The following is a 16161-nucleotide window of genomic DNA, read 5'->3' as shown; positions in this document are numbered from 1 at the left end:
TCTTGACTGGAGCTGAAAAAACAAACAAAAACCATTTGGTAGCAACAGCCCACATCCCCAGCAAAAGGACCCAGGTGTAGGTTGAGGTGGAGGAATGGAGAGGAGAGTGAGTGGGTATGAACTGAAGAGGTTCTTGGGCTGTGCAGTAATTCAAGCTCTGGCTTGGATTACTGCCAGCCACTGAGGGTTACAATACTGTGGGAGGCAAGGGAAAGGGGAGCTAGACTGATTTATTTGGCAGTTAATTCAAGTGGTTTGTAAGCTTTTGAATGGTGAGCAATCAGCCCAGTAGGGGAGCTCTTTCACTGTGTCTTGTGATGCACGCTTGCTAGTAAGTGTTTATAACAGAATAAAAACATGTTGTGTTAAAATAGTGTGTACTTAACAGGCATCCTGCTTCTTAGCTAATCTGACAGACATTCTGTGTTTGGTTGGAGAAGTATAAGAAGTTGGCATGGCCTTTTGTTTTCTTAACCATTTAAATTCTCATTGACCTCCATCCTCTTAGGAATTAACTGAGAAGTTAAACTCGCAAATTCAGCAGCTTTTCTTAAAACCTTAAGTAGTTCAGTGACACAGGCATTGAGAATGAGGGTATTTATTGAATGTTTCCTTACCATGCTTGAATGCCAGTCACCAAGTGTGGATTTTTATTTGAACGTGTGCCATTTATTTACTTATTTCTGTTTTCAAGTACAAAGTTTTGTTTGCTCCATTCTCAGCTGTGTCCGTATTCCTGGGCTGTATCAGAAGTATTAGATATGGAGGTTGGTGTCCCTGCCTGAGGCAGGAGGGTTGGAATGTAATGATCCTTGAGGTCCCTTTCCAACCCAAGTCATTCTATGATTCCATGAAACCTAAAAGCTCGCTTATCAAAGCTAAGCTTTACAATGCATGTCCCGGGGTGGAAACGGGTTGCTTTAGGTGAAGGTGTTTAATACTAGCTGAATGCCATTTATCCACAGTTTTAATTGTGAAATCATAGTAAATGAATGCAAATAAAATACAATGTCTTCTAAAGTACTCTGACCCACACATCTTCTGTTCCTGATAGTTATCTACATCTGTCAGGGTAGGTGGCAAGATACAAATTTGGCATAAAGGAGAGATGGAAGATGTGGTAAGGATTATTTGTCTTTTTTAGTGGTGAAGTAAGAAGCAATAGGAAGAGATTGCTAGTGGAGAACTTCAGAAGGTGAAGTGTTAGTTGCAATTGAGTGGTGGAAAATAGTTCTATTTTTGTTCATTTGTTTTGTTATAGTAAAACTTGTGAGCTCCTTCCTGCTGTAAATAAGCTTTAAAAGAAAGATTTGTGGTCAGATTGGGAATCCTGGACACTTTTCTTAGCCTTTTATTCACTTGGCTGCAGGCACAAAACTACTGTTTAGCTTTAAGTCTGCTGCTTAAAGCCTGGGGTGAGTGCAGAAGCTGTGTCTCAGGGAAGAGGTACGTTTCTGCAGAGAAGCTGTCCCAGTGCAAGCAGGTCTCCAGCAGTGCAATTGCCAGGGCTTGCATGTGTTGTGAGGGAGGGAAGGATGTTGCTTGACTTGAGACTGTGGATTTGTGTTGCTGTGGGATCTGACTGACAAATCCTGGAAAACTGCAGGTCCCTTCCCAGAGGAGCACCCTTGCTACTGGAAATCTCTGCTGTCTGAAGAGAACTGAACTTCTATGAAGGAAGCAGATGTCAGTCCTTTCTTTCTGGAATGAATAATGGAAAGTAAATAATGCATACTTTCATTTGGTGGACATTTTGTCTGTCTTGAAAAACTTCTGCTTGTTTCCTCTCTTCTCTTTTGATCATATTCAAGGCTCCCTCAGTGGTATCAGTTGCAGGGCTATCCACTCTGTCTTACTTGTAAAATCAATAACATATGTTAAATATATTGAGAGCTTTATAATCCCTGTAGTTTCTTTCTCCCTCTTCCCCCTCACAGAGCTTGGACTGTTAATACCAGTGCCTTTTATTCTTTAAGTACCATTAGTCTTATTTTTTTTCTAATTACTTCAGCTTATTTTATTTCATGATACTGTTTCTAGTCTCAGAAGTCTTCTAAAATATTCCTCACTCTTCCCTCAGTAACCAATTACTCTCCTTAGCAAGCAGGTTTTGCTTGTTCTCTTGCTATTAGTTTTTCGTCTGTCACCTGAAGCAAATATGAATTGCATTTGAACAAAACTTCTGGAGAGTACTACTTGTTCTTTAGCAAGTACTATATGAAATCTGTTTTGGTTTAGATTAGATATACAAGGGGAATCTGATTGCCTGTGTTACAAATGTTAGGTTCCTGTTTTAAAAAAAAAGCAAACAAAACACCACCACCAATCAACTGATGGTAGTAGAAATTGAGCTTTCATGTGGTTCCTATCCAAAGTAAAGGTATGTTCAAAGCTGCCACACCAAGTCAACAACTATATAGTAAAATATTTACCTCCTTCCAGTTGTGCTTTAAGGCATAGACTTTGTAGGCAAAAGTAGCTATATTTCCGTCAAAGTTAATTGTATGTTTCATCAGATGAAAAAAAAACTGACACAACTGTTTCAATACAGCTTTACAAACAGTAGGCAATAAAGACCACTCCTTTTTTAATCTGTAGTACTGAAATACTTTCTAAAAGTCACTGGTACCAGTCTTGTCTTTGCACTTTTTGTCTTTGGAGAGGTTTTTTTTACAAGTGTTTTCAGTAGACATGGCAGCAACTGTTAAAGTACGCTTTTTCTTACAGGTAAATAAATGTTTACCTATGAGAAATGAAGTCCAGTATTTCTGAGCCGGGAAAGTGTTGTGTGCTAATAATAAGAGTTGCAAAATGTGCAGTCCATTTCTGCAATAATTCCAGATCAATGTTCAATATATTGAGCACTATTACACTATATGTAAACAGCAGTATTTGAGTCGGGTCTAGATCAAAGCTTTTTTTTTCTGCTATGTTTTAAATGGCTGAAGAATGAACAGGTCAGTGACTAGAGATTAACATTCATTTTAGTCATTTCACATTTGTGTGATTAGCAGCAGTCCTCTTTCCAGACTTCACTTCTTTTATGTGGAGCTACCAGAGTGTAGGGCCTGTGTGTTCCGCAGCTGAGTTTTTAGGAAAGCAAAGACTATTCAGCAGATATTATTCTAGGGATTAATTTGAATGAAAATATACCTTTAAAATAAGCCAAAGTACTTGTTCAGAACTCCCAGGTGATGTTTTGCTGCGCTGAGGAACTGACTTTATTTCTGCCTTCTCTTTGTCTCTTGGCTGATTGCTGATGCAAGATATTTTACTTCTTACTCAATGATTTAGTTTTTTTCCTGGGAATTTTTCCTGACATTGTTTTTAGAAGTAGAAATAAATAAGAAATTGTTTGCAATCCATTCACTACTTTGTTTGCCTGCTGAGGAATTTGAATAGATGACAACTGTAGACCTTTCATGGTCTGAGTTGACCAGCATGTTTTGTTCTGTGGAAAGAGCTTTCGTGTGGTTTTTTACCTGCTGCAGAATAAATGGTAATGGTGCATGCTTGGGTGCAGCAAAACAGTGAGGAATTTTTTCCTGTGTGAGTGGAGACTTCTGCTTCTGTGGCTGCTAGCAGAAGGCATTTCCCTGTTTGCAAACTGCCTTGATCTCTGAGGTATCCATGCAGCCTCCTGCTGCTGAATCTTAGGACAAAGTTGTCAGTAGAATGGAAGCTGTGAAAGTCCCATAGCACCTACAGCAAGCCTCTGAGTGAAGTTACACAGAGTCAGCACTTAAACCAGAATGATTACCTCTAGTGGTGTGTGAAACCTGCAGGTAAAGCTTCATGTGCTGACTTCAGTTTCGCTGTTAAAAAGAAACAGTACACGTCACAGGTTAAACTGCACAAAGGAACTATGTTGTGGAGTTCCTTCTATAGTAATGCCTGTGTTTTTGTGGACTCTCTAAGCTGTTTTGGCATTAGCCTACACTTCTTCCAGTTAAATCCCAGAACTGATGTGAAGATCTGTACTTTCACTGTGTTTTTGTTTTTAATCCCCTCAGCTTTTCCTTTCTTAAAATTACAGAGGGGAAAAAATGCCAAACAAACCCATATTTCATTCAAATTTACAAACTATTTACAGTACCTTAATTTACTAAAATGTTACAGTAGTTCTTAACCTGAATTCATTATATGTGAAGCAAAATTAAATTTACTCTTTTGGAGATTGTGATTCCATATTATATTCCTGCACACCCTAAGGCTGGAATTAGACCTAGTAATCGAAATACCTTGTGAAGTTCCATAGCTGGTTGAGTCTCCATGATTGGTCACTGCAGGCTTTTGTTAATATAGTTTGTGACTAAAGTAGAGTAAAAATAATTCTACTGTATGTACCTGTTCCTATTTCCACTCCTTCAGCTTTATTGGAAATGTGTTGCTTTTTTTCTTCCCTGTGTTACTTGCTATTTCTCAGATAATACACAAGGAAGCTGAAAATAACAATGCTTAAACATGTGGAAAGTTTTTACTGCATTAAACCCAGCATAAGTAGAAAATAAAGTCTCAAATTTAGCATGAGTGCATTTGTTTCTAACTTGAGTGATGAGAGCATGGTTTGGACAGACTCTTGCCATGCTTATGCGTTGCTCTTTTTTTATGTGTCAGAAAGGAAGCCTGGAAAAGCAGTTCATAAGAAAAGTGAGATTATTTAAGTCTGAAGGAGGAAGTTGGTATTTGGCAAGATTCTAGGAGCAGTTCTGGGAGGTAAGGGGGGAGGAACAGAAAAAAATCATAGTAATTTTTTAGTCTACTATTATGGAATACATTTCAGTCTTTGTGCATAAATTTTAGTGGCACATTCTTCATATCATTTACCTCAGACAGCTTTTCAGTCACCCAAGTTGATTTCAATATCATGTGATAACATTCTCAGTTCATTTCACTTGCTCCCAAATACACATACAGCTCCACACTGCCTTACAGATAAACAGCAAACTGTATGGTTCATGATATCTCTTGCACGCTTCATGCTATTCTGATTTCATTGAATTGACTTGCACAGTACTTGTACCTACTGCTGTAGGTAAGCCCAGAGTACTCAGAGTTTCAGATTTCAGATCTGGGACTTTTTCTGATGTATGAAGTGGGACAAAAATAATGAGGTGAATAAGCATTGTGTATGTGTGTACAGGAGGTACCTACTCCTAGGTTTGAGAAGAAGATTGTAATTTGCTTATTTAAAGTAATAAAATGAACTGCTCCTATTTTCAGGAGATCTAATATGCTCAAAGAGACTATTGGTACAGTAACAATGAGAAGCTCAAACATCTTCTGGAAGATAGGAGTCAATGTCTGTGAAAAAGGACCAGCAACAGAGCTTGCATGGGACAAAACTTCTCTGGCTCTTAAATTGAAGGTCACAGGCTGTTGTTTAAGCCCTTTTGCAGTGTCCTATCTTTTAATATGAATGAGAGAACAAATAATGATGGGAGTTGCTGCAACAAGTACTTATTTCCTTCTCCATAGTTCTAAGCTGTTGCTTTTGTGTTTAATTTTTCATTGTTTCCATTCTTTAGTATTTGAATACATGAACTAGTTGCATTGATGAGCTCTTGAATTTGGAAAATATCCTGTGTCATTCTTAGACATCCAGATTTGTTACTGACAAAAATTTAAGAGGAAAGGAGAAATAATTACTTGTGTTTTGTAATAAGAAAAATGTTGTGGGCTGCCATTGATGATTGCTTATTTTAGGAAATTATTACTGGAAGGAGTCTATAAATTGACAAAATTCCTCCACATATTGATGCAATTATGACAAAGTTGCCTTGTCATCAAAAATCAAATAGCTGGCATGATGCATACTTACATTCATAATATGACTCCTTTTAAATCTCTTTTCAAATCTTCTCTTAAAATGTTGAAGCTTAGTAGTGTGTGGTAGTGCATGTGTAAGAGGAGGAGGGGTGAGAATAGAGCTTTGCTCTTCTGGAATTTTACTCCGGTGATTCTGAAATAGCTCTTGCCACCTCTTGATGATGTCCAACTGTTGGTATTGCCACACTGAGCCCTATGGAAGCTCTAACAAATGCTGTTGTCCCCTGCTCCCCAGCTTGTTTGGATCTTCTCAGGTGGGGCAAGCAGCTACTGACAGCTCCTTCTTTGGCAAATGGCAGGGATGAGGAGAATCATCTCCAGTGATCTTCTGTTCTGCTTCACCAGGCCGGCTCCACTATGCAGACAAGGAGAGCATGTTCTTCCTGCCTGTGAGAGGCGACAAATGCACTTCCCAAAATTTTGACAGGCAGTCAAATTGTTCTGCTGGATCTGGTGTTTCTGTTGACTCAATATGTTTAGGAGGCTTATTTTTAACAACATGAATGGCTGAATATCTTTAAACATTACTGTACAACTGCGCCAAATAAGTCTGTCAACAAACACTGTATTTTGATTTACAGGTATGTCAGAGACTGTTCCTTGTTTCTGGCTTGCTCTGGTTATATGATTAGAAGCTACTGGCTGTTAAGTTAGTGCTTTTTGAGAGTTATTTGATCTCTTTGCATTTAAATTTTTTTTCCCCTGCTTTTTAATTTCACTTTCATAGTTGCCAAAAAAACCAAAACAAAACAAAACCAAAAAAACAAAACAAACAAACAAACAAAAAACCTAGTTGAAATTTCCATTGTAGTTCCATTCACTGGTTGGGAAGTTTCAGCATGTTTTCTTCTGTGCCTGAATAAAACATGCCCTAGAGTGGCCCAAGGTAACTGGGCAGCAGTAGTCTGTTCAGCAAGTTCAACCTGTGCAGGTTAGTTGAATCCTAATAGCTACATTTCCCTTGGCGTGTAAGCTTGGAATGGGCATTTTCTTCCATAAACTCCTGATCACTGCTTTGTATATGTCTGTGTACCTTGCATCTTTGCGTATGTTTGTGAAATTATCAAATATGTTAAAAACTACAAAAACATATTGGTTTGTAGTCTCAGCGGAATTACTTAAAAATGGAAAAGATGGGGGATTTTTTTTCTATTTGTTTGCCATTAATGGGTGCTTTCAAGACAATGCCATGTTCTGTGTAATCTTAGCAGTTGTTTTTCCATATGCATGCACATAATTCACTCAAGCTATTCCCTGTTCTCCTCAGCTGACTCTGTTCCCTCCTTCCATTTAGGGAATTTGGTGTTCTCCAAAGCCCAGATAGGGGTTATCAATCATGTTCAATATTAGGTTACTCACAGAAGAGAGTCATTACCTTTAATGTGTAATAACTGTGCCATGAAGATAATACAATAAAATCTAAGAAATGCAATTTAGGAGGGCTTCCTGCTCAAGCTTTAATAAATAAATAAATAAAAATGTTATAATCTCATCCTTAGGGTCACAGAAAACTTTGTTATTTTATTCCTTCTACTTTGTACCTTTTGGGGCTGCTTGCAGACTAATACATCATCTGCCTGGATGGCCTCTACATGTAGGTCTGTTCCATTCAGCTATTTCTATAGAAACATCCAGGAACTCTTCCTCTTGTATTATAGTTGCTGCGCTAAGGGCTGCTGCAGCACAGACAGCGGCTATTGAGTTGGGCTATCATTGTAACAGTCCTGCTAAAATCTTAAGATTTGGTGAATTACAGGGAACAGGACTGTACTAGACTTCTTATATGGGCTTGAAACAAATCCGACAGTAGGTTACAAATACTGCCCAAATAGAGATACTGGAAACATGGAAAAATAAGAAAGCCTTTTGTTAGGACCTGTCCCTAGGGGCAGGGTGTGGAGCTGTTGTTTACTGTTTTTCTACCTTTTCCTTTGGCTTTGTTCTCTAGCATTGACACATTACCGTGTAATGTTCTGGCCGTAGTTTTTCAGCTGTGTGTGGCTCAAAGGGACCTGAGGAAGGTCCCACTGGGAAGGGGTGGGCTAGTGGTAAAGCTTCCAATAGTGTCTTGCAGTGCAGCTCACTTAATATTTGGGTCTGAAACTTGGCAGTTCAGCAGAAAATATGGTGAATTACCCTCTTCAACTGTCTTACCTCAGGGTATTTCTTCATATGAATAGTTTAAGGAAAACAACACCACCTGAATGAATTTGGATTCTCTGTGGGGAAATGTCTCTCTCTCAGTGTTCTGATAAAGTAGACCCCATTTAAAAATAGGCAGATGAACGTATGGAAATCTCTGACCTTTTTTTGCAGAATTTCTTCACAGTATTACATGCAAAACTTGAACTTGGTCCTGTTTTCATTATACTGGAGTGGTGTTGTCTCTGGATGCTGAAATAATTCAATAACAGTTCTCATTGCTTAAGTGTAACTTCCATTTCAGAATAGCATCTGTAGCAGTTTTCAGAAGTCCTGTCTGGAATTTCTAAGCACTATTTTTCTTTCTGAAAACACTTAAATTATTCTAGTCAGGTACAAGACACTCAAGTTACTCTTCTACCAATCTTCGTTAAGCATCATGGGTCAGGATTTGAATCCCTGAATGGCAAATACAAGTCAGCACGCTGTGATTACTCTGTAGAGTAAAAATCCTGATAAAGCACTATGGAGTAAATCCAAAAAGAAAATCCTAGTTGATTTGCTGCAGAAAAATATGAAGTAGGTTTGTCAAATTGCACCTATCATGAATTGGTATCTTGGCTTGAATTAATAAGAGAAAATCATTTAGAAACTATTAGTTGGATGATGCTTGTTTATGCAATGTCAAATTTGGTCTAATAAATATCTTTTTCATAACATAATAAAAATGCACCTACTGCTCATCAGCACTAGTTAAATGTTTTTTTATTTTTCTAGCTTGAAAAACAATTATTTGACGTTCCAAGGACCAGACGTTGCTTCATACTGTAAAAGAGTAAATGTTGCAAAAATGAGAGCGTGACTTTACTGCTTTTGTATACTTTTGTGGTTAGCTGTTAGGCTGTATAACTGGAAGCTGCATCAGACTAAGAGCAACAGAATTTGGAAATGTGCTAGTGAGAAAAGCATCTGGTTCAATCCTGACTCAGTACTGGGCAGATGTGAGGAGATTGAGGTTAGGGACATGAGTAAAGATAGCTCTATCTTGCAGCAAATTAAATAAGATAGTGATATGTCCATATTTCATTTAAGAAGTTCTGATATTTGTGTTAAGTGTTTGTTTATATCCACTGATCTTGTAATGAAACGACAACACCAGAGCTTTAGTCACTTCAGTTGTTTCACTGTTTGTCCTGTCCTTTGCTGTAAGTCAGAGATGACAGTGCCATCCTGCGTATCCTACAGCTGTTTGAACTAGCACTAATTCATCTGTGCATTCCATGCGCCGCCCTTGAGGTTTTATTGGTTTTTTTTTTGTTTGTTTTTTACCAATGGAGACAGCTCATCTTTCTGAGAAGTCTCTGTGTTACTAGGTAGCTGGTGTTTTAATGGGTAGCTATTGATCAGGGCCTTGGTGGCCAGTTTGAATGGCACAGGGAATAAGAAGCAAAGAGCCTTCGGTGAAGCTGTAAGTTGGTGGGAGGTGTTGTGAAGAAGTTTGGTCTAAGAGCAAAGCGTGTGGCTTACTACATCCTGATTTCTAGCTTGTAGCATCTTTCTGTGGAGGTTTTCACTAAGCCATGAGTTCTCAAAGTGAAGCAAATGTAATCAGAGATAGCAAATGATTATTTAGCAATGGACTTTAATTGTTGTATCTCTGACTTCATTTCACCTCTTTTGAGAGGGAAATTCTGAGCCAGATATATTGTCAGAATAGCTTTGAATTGTCCATAGTGAAAACTGATGATCTTTGCTATACTGATAACAGTTTTTAGCTTTGATGTTAATTAGGGCCAGGAAAAGAAATACATGTGATTGGCTTAGATCTTAAATCATTAGTAAGAAAAATGAAGGTAACTATTTTGTTTAAAAAATGCCAGTCAGGAGGTTTTGGCATTTTGTGCGTTAGAAGAGAATTTGCCCATTATAGCTTTAAAATTGGTTTGTAGTGTTTTTAGTTTTTAAAGCTAGAGTAGCATGTAACAAAACATTACATTTAAGGCAAACTTTGTATATAATTTACTTTAAAGGGTCACGTGTCTTTTGTTTTCTTCGAGCAATATACTATCATTTTAAAACTGCATAAAACCCCATGTGGATGGTGTACCATTTCTGTGGGATTTTGCTCACTGTTTATAAATCCACAATACAAAACCAAGACTCAAGTAAAACGAGATATGCATGAACACAAAGACTATGTGTCTGAGGCTTTGTGGTTTCCTCTGAAATGGAAACTGGACATAGAAGTGTATGTTCTACTTCTGTAACTTGGCAGTAGGATGTCAGGCAGGAGAGCCTATGAAAATGGGAAGCAATTTTTTTTCTCTGGAGAGAGAGTAGATCTAGGTTTTGAGCTCTTTTGTTCTTCTAATAGCATTCTGTATTATTATTATTATTATTTTTGTATTAAGACAATTCTATTGTCTTTACTGTGCCCCAAACTTCAAGTAATGACAGATGGAGAATGGGTAAATTTCCATCTCTCAAGCGTTCACCAACTGTTTGGGTCTGAAGTGAAGTGAAGAGACACTAAAAATCTCAGTGTTAAGTCATACTCAAAAGAGGATGACTTTTAGTTTGGACTCTCAGTGGAACTGAAATGTCTTGAGTAATGCTGGTTTTGTTCCATAGTTTACCTTTGTCTCTGCATCTTAGTTTCTTTTAGCTTTGAGTTTACCTGTGGTACTTTGGCAGTGCTAGTAAAGAGCTGCACTAGGACTAGTGAGAATGCAGGCAGCAGTAATTTCAAGAGATTTGGGAACAAAATAATCTCGGGTAGCCAAAGGAATGTTTGGATGAAGTGGCTGCCTGATTTTTATTTTAGGTATCTGTGATTAGATTTCAGCCAAATGTACACTCACAAATCAGTTTTAAACTGACTTGATTGTATTTATTCAGGTCTATGTAATGCATTAGTTCACTGTCATAAGATCACAGGAGAGGTCCTAAACATATGGAATATGCTTAATGCGATAGAGTGATCTTAATACATTCTTTTATGCCTTCACTTTTCTTAGCTTGAAAGTTGACAGTGGTTCCTAAACTGTGGGCTCACAGCATGCTTGTTAGTGGTTTGAGGGGAGCAGTACAATTCTGTGGCACTGATTGTCTCCAGCTGCCATTCACATTAAGAGAAAGCCACAGACAGGACATATACTTGCCTAATTTCAGTTTCTGGCTCCTATTAGCACTGGGCTGTTAGAAAATTATGACTTGGATTGAGAGAGGCTTTTGTGCAGTGGGAACTGGTAGGGCTTCTGCCTTCATGATCCTCTGGTAGGTTTTCACTAGACAGTTCATGACTTTTCTGGGCATTTTGAATTGCTGAATTTTGTTTCTTATGACATGGAGGTTTTAAAAATAAAAAATAAAAAAAACAAAACAAAAAAACCTGTGGATTTCACCATGAGATTTATTTGAACTGTTAACTGCTGTGATGAAGGTGATCCCTGAAGTCTTCAGCACGAGCCTGGTAACAGATGACAGTGTCTGGATGTTATATTGGATCTGTTGCAAGCAAATGATGTATCGCTTGAACAAATCATTTGTCTGGGATTTTTGTTCTGTAGTAGTGGGAACACTTTACACAGTCCTTCATCTGATTATTTAATAAGGGTAGATGCATTGGAAGTATGTGCAACACCCCCACCAAAACAACCAACACAAAAATGCAATAATTTAATGTCTTATATTTGTCTAATTATATCTGGATTTTCATTTGTCTATTGATAGGGAAGTTCTTGGCTGGGAAACAAAAAGAGAGAGTTGTGTGTTTAATACCACTTCTAGTAAAGTCCTGCTATTCTGTTGTACTGAGCGATCTGCTTCTGAAGAATGGGAGGATGAATGGGGCTGCTTACATGATGTTTTTTAGTGGTAGCCATCTAAAATCGCACACAAAGCGATATGGGCTGTTAGAGCAGGCACTGCTTTGTCTTTTCATCATGTTTTAAAAAAAATGACAAGAAAGAAATATTTCAGGTGCATGTTTATCATATTGTAGAACTGGATTTTTAGGGGATTTAGCAGGATACATGCTGTTCTGTGCCTAATGCTGCTGCTGTTCTAGGTACTCCATGTAAGTCTGAATCTTGTTGCCTCACTGCTTGTAATCTAAGCATGGATCAACCTTAATTATATTAACTGATGTAGACCCAAAATTAAAGCATGCCGACAAGGCTAGTCTTAACGCAGCAGGGATCTGGAGGAGTAAAAGTAAGATGAAAGGTAATACTGGGATGTGTGCAATGGTGTTCCTTGATCAGCAGCAGTGTAATGCCTTCAGTGATTCTGTGCTGTGAGAGGTCTTCAGCAGGATGATGAGACTCAGTTTCCTTTTGTGAGCAGAAGGAGACATGGCAAGATACCTCTCCCTATTTCCCCCTTTATTTTTTATTTTTTTTGATTGATCAAATGAAAGCAAGGAGTGATGAGAACTTCCAGTTTTTCCCCCTTAGCTCCCTACCATTTTAAAAGATGTGCTGTTGTAGTTGGAACACAGAAGTTGCCCCCTAAACTGGTTCCTTTTCAGTCTGACTGAAAGACAAGTGTCAGGTAATTAAAACAATTAACAGCTGTCCTTCTCTTGCAGTAGTGCAATAAAAAAAAATTAATGCTCTCTTTTTTTGAGAAAAGCAAGGAGGTCATCTATTAGTAATAAGAACAAATTATTTTCTTATAGGATTAAACTTTGTAGGATACTTATGGTACCAATTATATACTTCTTTCAGAAAAGTATTGTTTTCTTCGTTCACATGACTACTCCAAGGGAAAACAGCAGGGTAGTATTTGTGAGACAGGCAAACAGGATTTGTCCTTTGAATCTGTATCAAATACTTACAGCTTAAGCAGAAATAGAGTATTAGATCTTATGGATTCATCAGAATTTTTTTGTATGTGATGAAGGAAAGCTTGGTACTAATAGATGGGAAGTGTTATGGGATGTGGAATGAATATATGATTAGGTAGGAACCAAAATGTGATTTGATCTTGTAGCCTTTCTTTCCTATTTTTATTTTGATTCTTAGTCTTGCATTCAGGGAAATAAGTGAGGCTTCCTGTGGGCTATTCATCACCTTTAATTTTCCATTAACATTTCTCAGACTCCTGGGGTCATTGTTATTGTTTCACATATCAAAGGAAGTGTTATCAAATCCTGTTATGGTGTACTTTTTCTCATTTTAGAGTAAACTTTTGGGAGGATTGGCAAAAAGAGATATAAACTAATATTAATTTTCACCTCCAACTTGCAAAATAAAATTGTATCTTAAGGTGAAATAAGAGGAGAATAGGTAAAATTGTTCATCTTGGATGTTAAAGACCTGATCTAACAAATGATGAGATATTGGAACAAGCTGTCCATGGAGGTGGTGGAGTTACCATCCCTGGAAGTTTTCAAGTGAAGGGTAGATGTGACACTGAGGGACATGGGTTAGTGTGCATGGTGGTGATGGGCTGACGGATGGACTAGATTATCTTAGCGGTCTTTTCCAGCCTAAATGAATCCATGATTCTATGATACCTTCATATGTGCCGATAAGTGTAGTCTATGTGAGCCTTGCTGCTGTTAATGAATGGGCAACATACCTCACTGTGTAAGAGTGTGTAGGCGCTCATCAGCCCTTAAAATTGTCCAGAATTTTCCAGACCAGAACATGTGAAACATAAATGTAGGCCAGGTTTTAAAGAACTGTATCTGAATGGTGAGATGTTTGCTGGGATGAAATTGACTCTTGGAGAACTTGTTGACTTTTCCCTATGATTTTGCCTCTTAGTGTTGTTCTACTACTAGGGTGAGATGCCTTGGCCTCCTGAAGCTGAGGTGTGTCCATAGGTGGCTGAGATGTGTTCTACATGTGAAAGTGATCCTATGGCTGTTGTAGTGCTAGCAAAGTTCCTGCCTTAACTCTAAGCTGATAGTAGTTTGCTACTGTTTCCTAAAGTAGAAATCTTTTCCCGGTTAAGTTTGCAGGAAGAAGCCTGGGAGATTGGCTTTCAGTTAACAACTCCTCTTCATTAAAAAAAGCAACAACAATGAAAACAAAGAAGCAAAACCACAAACAGCACAGCAGTAACAAAACCAAAACAAAACCCCAAACCAGTTAATCTTTTTGTTCCTTTGCCCATTTTGTCACCTGCTTCAGAGGCAGTCAGTAAGCTGCTCAGCTTTCATAGGGGAAAAATAAAAAGAACAAGAAACAACCAATCAACCACTACCACTGGGGGGGAAAAAAAATCCCAACCCCTCCTTTTTTTGGTCATATGCCAGGCATAACATCCAGCCTTGAAAGCAGCTTGACAACAAGGACTTGGGTTTTTTTTTTTTTTCTTCTTTCCCACTCTCACCCACAGCACTTTGAGGTTTCTTTACTATAATATCCTTTGTACTTTGTAAGATAATTGCTAGACTATTTTTTTTCTTTTAAGGAAAAAAAAAAAACCCACCACCAAAAAACTGAAAAAAGGAATATTGACACAGTGGCTTCTTTTAAAAGGATTACAAGGAGCAAGAAGACTTCCTTTTTGTGCCTGAAAGCACTCTTATTAGCCTGCCTCTCTGCCCACTCAGGAAGCACAAATTAAAGAACATCTACCAGGCTCTGTACAACCCTCCTGAGACCTTTTTTGTGACCTCCTGCGAAGCAGTTCCCTGTTGAAAAGGAGCCTGATTGCCCTGCAGAAATTGCTCCTCAGAAATAACTTCATGTTTCTGAAGTCAGGCGCTAAGTTTCCACCTCTGTGAAAGAGGACAGCTTGAAACAAATGACTTTCTAGAGATGAAGGATGGAGAACGGGCTGACATGGTTTCATTTTTATCCCTGCTTTTCTCCCTTTTTCTTCCTCTATCTCCCCAGATTTTTGCTGTTATTATTGCCGCATCTAGCTGAAATTTGTGAACAATTTGACAATCCACTGTGGTAGGTATTGCTGAAGCCAAAAGGAATGATTTGAGGAAAGCTGCAGTAGAAGAGGCTGACTTATACATTTTTCAAGTGGGAACTATTTCTTTGCTGCTGCTTCGTGTCCCTTTCCCTACTGCTCTTATTTATCTATCTATTTATTTATTTATTGGCACCTAAATATCAATCACTTTAATGTGACATACAAACATGGATAGCAATTCTTCTTCAGTAGAACTTCATTAAAGCACTCTTCCATGGCATATGATTTTCATGGCAGACCTTTTCTTCATTTTCTTCATCTCCATATGTACCAGAGGAGATCTGTCTTCCTTTAGCTTTGCCATATTGTTTTAGACAGCAGCCTAGTTCTTCAAATCCTGTAAATTAATCATGTCTTAATCTTCTGTGCTGCCAGTGCATTTTAGCCAGCAATAGATATTTGCTACTACTAAGAAGGCAGGGCACTGGGGCAAATTGACAAGATAATGTGGTGAATTCATTGGATAGACACATTAGATAGTTGTAAGAGTATATTTTAGTATTTGATAGGCAGAAGGTATGTATTTGTGTAATGGAGTATTGAATGTGTCCTCAGAATTCATTTGGGATTGGGGATTGCTACCTTGCTTCTAATTTCTGTGATTCTGATTGGGTTTTAATGAAGAGCTGTACCAATATACCCAGTGTGATGTGACCTCCCTCTGCCACTGCATACTTGCCACAAAATATGAGACTCTTCTGTTTATATCATATGCAATTACCAATCTCTATATCAGATTTGCTCTGAAGTGTGCCTCATTTATAAATAAGAGTGAGAACATGGAGAATTTGCTCTGTCAGTCAATAGAAAGGTGCAGACAGAGAAAAAATCATAATATTGTCCAGGAAGTATTTCACGTATCTGAAAACTCATAAAGAAGATAGCAGGAATGGTAATCCACTGAACAGAGACAGGGAAATGCCATTGAGTCAGAAGTGTGATACCAGGCAAGAGTACAGATGAGTTTTTAGAGCTAGTTATTTATGTCTCTTCTCTCATTCCCTTGATGTTAAATTGAGGCTTGGTCTAAGTCTGATCTCTCTCATCATGTGGATTCCTACTTTGCCATTCTGCTTTGAGGGTGATCTAATCCTCCCATGACCTAACTTTTCCACTAATCTTTATCAGCACTGTAGCTGTCTGAAATGTATGGATGTCCATCTTTTAAAAAGCTTTTAACATTAGGATGTAACAAGCCTGTATTCTGAAGGACATCAGCACTTGGTGGTATCCCTGCAGAACAGGCAT

At 38.1% G+C, this 16161-nt stretch overlaps 1 protein-coding gene across 2 annotated transcripts in view; it reads left to right on the top strand.

The window, feature by feature from the left end:
• KIF26B (kinesin family member 26B) overlaps positions 1-16161 on the top strand; it is a 253790-nt gene that overhangs the window by 42390 nt on the left and 195239 nt on the right. The window lies entirely within an intron of this gene.

The sequence above is a fragment of the Coturnix japonica genome, chromosome 3, assembly GCF_001577835.2.
Source record: "Coturnix japonica isolate 7356 chromosome 3, Coturnix japonica 2.1, whole genome shotgun sequence".
NCBI lineage: Eukaryota > Metazoa > Chordata > Aves > Galliformes > Phasianidae > Coturnix > Coturnix japonica.
This window is presented reverse-complemented; position numbering and strand designations above follow the sequence as displayed.